Genomic DNA, 6311 nt, shown 5'->3' on the forward strand with positions numbered 1-6311 from the left:
TTTCAAACCTATGGATACCTTAGTTTCTTTGGATACTGATGGTACATTTTTATTGTGTTTTTGTTACTGGAAAAAAATAAATCTAAAATACCTTTTACCATATAGCAATACAGTACAGGTTGCTATTCTTTTTTTTTTTTTCCTTTTTTCCTTCTTAATCCTTGTTACTTGTGCCAGTTAAAATTATTAAAGACACCTTTTCAAAAGTAACATTAGTGATTTTGGACTACTTGTAATCCTCCCCCCCCTTCCTTTTTAGCCTATCAAAAGATGCAGCCACTATGGAGTGAAACAAACAAAAAAAAATAATGGTCTGATTGCAAAAGCTAACTATGCTTTGTTGATTGTCCATAGTAATATATCCAAAAGTTATCAGTTACATAGTGGTGTTAGATAGTGCTTTTTAAAGAGGTGGCTTTTCTGACAATAGCATTAGCATTCTCTTTAAAAATAGTATCCCACAATCTCAGATTGGCCATGCAAAATTTCTGCCTACTTTTTTAGAAGACTTTTTCTTAAGTCTCTGAAAGTAGCAGAATACAGCAGTTTATATATTTCATGTTACGCTTTATGAAAAAGCTTTTTTCTTTATATGGACATGAGGGACTAAGGTTTCCAGCAGTTTTAAATCTGCTGCTAAAACAACTGCAAAGCAAATTTGTTGAATTCACCTGCATGGTAATTGGCTATATCTTTTTCTGCTTTACCCTAGACCTGTTTTTAATTATCACTGAATGTTTTTATATTCTTGATTCACTATGGAAGTCGTCTACTGGATTTCATTTTTCAAGATTTATTTTTAGCTTTTTCAAGTGAAGTTGCACTGTACTCTACATTTATCATTTTAACATTTATGGCTTCAGAAGATTTAATGCAACAAATACTTTTCGTGTCTTTTAGATATTCTCAGAGTTGAGTTTTTCATATTGGACTTGGGCTGCTCAGTGCTGGGCTGGTTGGACCAGATGGCCTCCAGGTCTCTCCCAACCCAAATTGCTCTGTGATTCAAACAGTCTTTTAATGTTGTGTGTGTTTTTTAAACACAGAACTGCCCTATCCCCAGGATTTGAACTGTTACCTGACCTTCTAGTATATCCGGTTATATCAAATATGTAATCTTTGAACAAAATAAGCCCTGAGATTGAGCTTCCTTGTAAATCTTATTGTTTGTAGGAAAAGCCATTTCATACCGCATGTCTTTAATGGCTTCTTGCTATGTCATACTTTGAAGCTTCAAAATTCTACCAAAATGTTACTGCCTTCAAAACATGCATGAAATGAAAAGTGTGAATACTGTGGATTTTGATTCCAGCGTAACTTAAAAACAAACTGCTAATAACCTGAATAAACGTCCAGTTCTCAGAGAAGGCAGATAAGCAGATTGCAAAACGCATGCAGAATAGATGCATGCTAAAGGTCCCATGCTGTTTCAGTGTGCACATATAGGCTATAAATGCACTGCATGCAGACTTTATACGTATTATATTCCTGACTGCAGATTAAGTTCAGTGCCGCATCTGTGAAATGGTTGTCGATGCTGTGAGAACCTCATCATTGATGGAAAGTAAAATGCACATGTATCTTGACAGGGGTTTAAAAGTTGAGAAAGTTTGGTGTGCAATATAATCACTTTTATTCCTAATACTAAAATCATGTATGTAAAGTGATACAGTTGACCATTTTTTTGCACTTTGGCTTTTATAAATATTTATATGTATTTAAAGACTAAAAATATGTGAGTGTGTATACGTATATATTAGAAACCTGCTCAGTTTTGTGAACATGAATGTTACTTTTCTGTATGAGAGACTGTGTTAACACTACTGCAGTATGCATAAATGATTTATAAAACATGACTAAAAAGAAGTGGCAGTCAACATAGATGCAATCTGTAATCTTAACTGCTCACCTGAAAAACAACAAAAAAGAGGGATATATGGCTATCAATCAGATTATTTACCAGAAACATTGTTAGATATATGAACACTGAGTAGCTGAATGGCATTGCAGAAATGGAGTATGTTTTAAAATGTTCTGTGCTCATATTGTTTTTCCTCAAAAAAACAAAATCCAATCAAAAGAAACCCAACCAAACGAAAAAACACCACCCTTAGAGAAACCTGGCTTTTTGAAATCTGGATAAGCAGCCTGTAAGTGTGCCTTGAGGAAACAGTGTGATATGACAAGCTTCATTTTATTTAATGGAAAATGAAAAAACCACGAGTAATGAATGTCAAAATTAAGGTTTTGTCTGCACAGATTTTACTATACAAGCAAGTCTGACTGGAAACTAGTGTTTGCAAACAGCCTGTGAAGCTTTATCTCCTTTCTGGTAAGGGTTTGCATTTCCTCATCAAAATAATGAAAATTAAACTGAACCTTAACTCAGAATTAACTGGTTGGTTGTTAAGACTGTTAGGGACTAGAGGACTATTATTTTTTGTCCTTTAAAGTCCTAACAGAGTGCACATATGTTTATTCAAAACTAAGTGTGTGCGGGGGAAGTAATTCCATATGTTTTATTTTTCTTTCCTGAAGGAAAGACCTCAACTTCTAAATCATAATGCTGAATCGGTTCCTTTTTAGATTGTATTTGGCTTAAAATTATAATTTTACAAACAAAGTAGGTTTCAGACATTCAAAAAACTTAGACACTGAGTCTCCAAGAACTGGGTGAATGAGCCTTTTTTGGCAAAAGTGCAATCCTCCCGTTCAGTGTGCACTGGAAGTTCAGATGCTGAAGTGCAGACAAATCTTTACTGAGCATAATGCTGTTTTTGAACACAGGTTCAGTCTTGCAGCAATACAGTTTGTGTGGAGCGTTTCATTTGAATTGTGAGTCTTGATATGGAAGTACTTAGTGTGGTGAGGGGTAAATGCTGACCAGCCTTTGTCTGTATATTCTACATATGTCATATGGATTCTATCAGGGCTTGATGCTAAACTTAGTGATACTGTATACTGGGAACCAAATTCTTTCCTGGGATGTGTATTGTGTAATTCCTGCTCAAAACTGGTTTTGATCCAGGGACACCTGCACCCAGATGCAGAATTTGGACTTAAGTTCCTATAAGTGAATCTAGTAACTTCTTTGCTTTTCCACAGTGTCTTTGATTTTTTTTCAACATGAAGTATGACAAAAAAAAAAAAAAAAAGTATTCTGCCTCATTGTTTTCCATATATCTTAGATTGTCTATTACATGAGTAATTAGTGATGTTCTAAAAGCTTATTACACAACTTATCAAATCAGTTTTATTTTTTTGCCCACTGCATGCTAAAACGTCTGGAGCTAAACTAATGTTTTAAGTAAGCCATCTTTTCTCATATTAGTGTTGGAGGAAGGTGAAGAGAAGATCGTCACTTCTGTTTGTGTTTTATTAAATGACTATTTTTGTAGCTAAAATTTTATTTGTTGGATTTCAATCCTATAGCCTTGTGTTGTTGATATAAATTTACCTGGGTCCGCTATTTCAAAGAAATATATGTATAACAAGTCCAGTATAAAATTAAAATAATAAAATAGTCTTCTGCAATTTGTTAATGAAAATATGACAAATTATTTTGGTCCAAGAATTTTTTAAAAAGAAAATACATTTAAATATTTAAGTTCTTATTCCTTGATGTTGCTGCTTATTTTTTGAAAAGGTGCTTGCAGTTTTGCACAACAGAAATCAACTTTATTAATTGCTGGGTTTGAAGCACTTTAGGATTCTTCTGAATACAACCAGTATATGGTGTTAAAAGGAATGAGAAAAAATCAGATGTATTCAAATTTGGTTGCAGTCTTTTGGTCTGATAGATTTGATCAGCATTTTCCTTTAAACAAACCTTCTTTGGGAGATGTGAACTTTGAGATTTTTTTTATGGCTGAAATTTAACACACGGTGCGAGATCATTTAAGAAGCTTCCCCTACTTAAATGCCTGTAGGGTGACTTGAATAGCAATGTGACTACCTAGGCATCTATGATATAAAGAAACAAACAAGTCTGTCATGTAGCAAGATCAGCTATCTTTTATTAACATTAGGCTATTCATCCTAAGGTAGATGTATGTGCTGTGGTGAGGCCAGAACATCTGCACTGGGACTCCACCGTTATAGATACTTTGAGAATACCATAGGAAGACAGTGTCTCTAAAATACTAGTCTGAAAGCTTGATGCCTCCTATGATGTACTTGCTTAAGTACATGAGCTCGTTTCCCAGGCTGGAGTTCAGCACTCCATGGTTTCTTAGGATTACGAAAGCAGAGAAGAAAGCAGTCACGTAAGAACCATGTTTTATGTCCACTACCTGAAACAATAGTCATATTTGTTAACGATAGCAAAGCTAGTTTAATACCCATGAACATGTGCTATTGTATTGTCTTCTACTGGGAAAAACTTTTTTGAAAAACCATGTGTGTCACTAGCTTTTCTATGAATTCAGATGCTTAAATTGGTGCTAATTTTTTAAAACAAAATGTAACAGATGGTTAGCAATGTATTTGTCTGTTTTTGATACCTATATTTTCTTAAATTGTGGCAAACCAGACTTTATAAAATTACTAATGTACATTTTTATGTTCATCAAATTCCCAATTTTTCCAAAAGTGAAGTGTGTAAAATTCCAGTTACTGCTTCTTTGGAGCTATTGCTTTCAGGTGTTTTATACACTGATAAAATGAACAGGATTAGAAAAGTTAGCAATGCATAACTACAATCCCTTTCTTTAAATTGCATGACATGCTGGGTCCCATAGGTGGTTTTAGTTTAGTGTAATTAAAGTTCCTAAATAAGGGCAAATCAGAGATACTTGTGTTTAGTTAACCCGGTACAGTGAAGCCTTATCTGGTCATTAAGATAACTTATAAAGATTATAAGAAATTTAATCTATTTTAAAGAGAGAATAACAAATGGAATTAATGAACTGTTTTGTACAAATGCAAATGTTAAATCCAGAGAATATATTATGTAGTTTGCTCCAGAACACATGCTATTAAAGAGTATAATGGGCTCCTTGAGTTATTTGTATTGAAATCCAATTTTTCCTGATCACTTTAAATAACCACGCTCCCCTCCCAACTTCAGTTCTTTGAGAACTTTTTTGAAATGCCTTTAACTCCCTGTTAAATGCTTTGTGTGTCTTGTTTTGCCCCCCTTTTCCACCTTCTGTTTACCAAATGTCACAAAAAGTAGCATCAAGCCCTATCACTTGTTACAGTGTTCTGATTTTATGGCCTTAATATTAGTTATGATATGGTATATAATTTCAGAAGAAAGATGTGCTTTGAAGTCTAATTATATAGATACATGTGGCCTCTTCTGCGTATGAAATTAGGCTTTGATTGTCATATCTCATTCTTTACGCTTGTGCAATAGGAACATGTTCCCTTCAATGCAGTGGCTATTTTGTCTGATGCTGGACTTTGTTTTCAGGATGACTAGACAGTATTTTTTGTTTCATGGACAGCAGTCATGCTTCCTTGTTTTTTTGGACTGATTTTTTTAAAGGAAACTAGAATTTCGTAAGGAAAGCTGTCAATAACTAGTTCTGAAGTGCTAGTTAAAGCCTTGTTCTGATGCTTTTTTTCTCCAAAAAACTTATAAAACAGTACTAAAGCCACTGTAAAATTACAAATAAATATGTATACTTAAACAATTTGAGCAGTTTGTTTTATTTACTATAGCTGTGTTCTTTCTTGATTCTTCTTGTGTTGAAGTGGAATGTTTTATCTAACTGAAAGAATATGTTCTTAGTTTTATAAAACAATGTTTCATTTACACTTCAGTTGTCAGTTAACCAAAAAAATAAGTATGAGTATGAAAAGTAAATTAATATCAGCTTTAAGACGCTGTTTGGAGCTGTTTTCTCCCGATCAGCTGGAACATTTGGACATGGTAACAGCACTTGATTTTACTGCCAAGTAAAAAGTGTATTTTGAAATTTGTTCTTCAAAATTGCAGAACCTTTCTGGGTAATACTGACTGATCTGTACTCACATCCTTGTGTTTAACCAGTATCATAACTGATTTTTCAGATTTCCTTGTACGTTCCAGAAAAGCTACTGGCCGTATGGGGTGTGTATATTTGTACATATAATATGGACTTTGAAATAATTTGCTTTTCACCTAATGCAGCAACGTTGTTGTTTCATCTTGTTCTGACTGAACAGTGCAGATGTACAGGGAGAGGACAGGACTTAGCCCGAAGCTCCAGATTCCAGCCACAAGGCCCCGTGGCAGTGCTGGCATGGGCTATAGGGAGATGTTTGGTGTCATTATTTCTCTGTATTTGTCTCCAAATTAAACAGCTGACTTAAGGATGCAGGTA

Source organism: Oxyura jamaicensis, chromosome 13 (genome assembly GCF_011077185.1).
Source record: "Oxyura jamaicensis isolate SHBP4307 breed ruddy duck chromosome 13, BPBGC_Ojam_1.0, whole genome shotgun sequence".
Classification (NCBI taxonomy): domain Eukaryota; kingdom Metazoa; phylum Chordata; class Aves; order Anseriformes; family Anatidae; genus Oxyura; species Oxyura jamaicensis.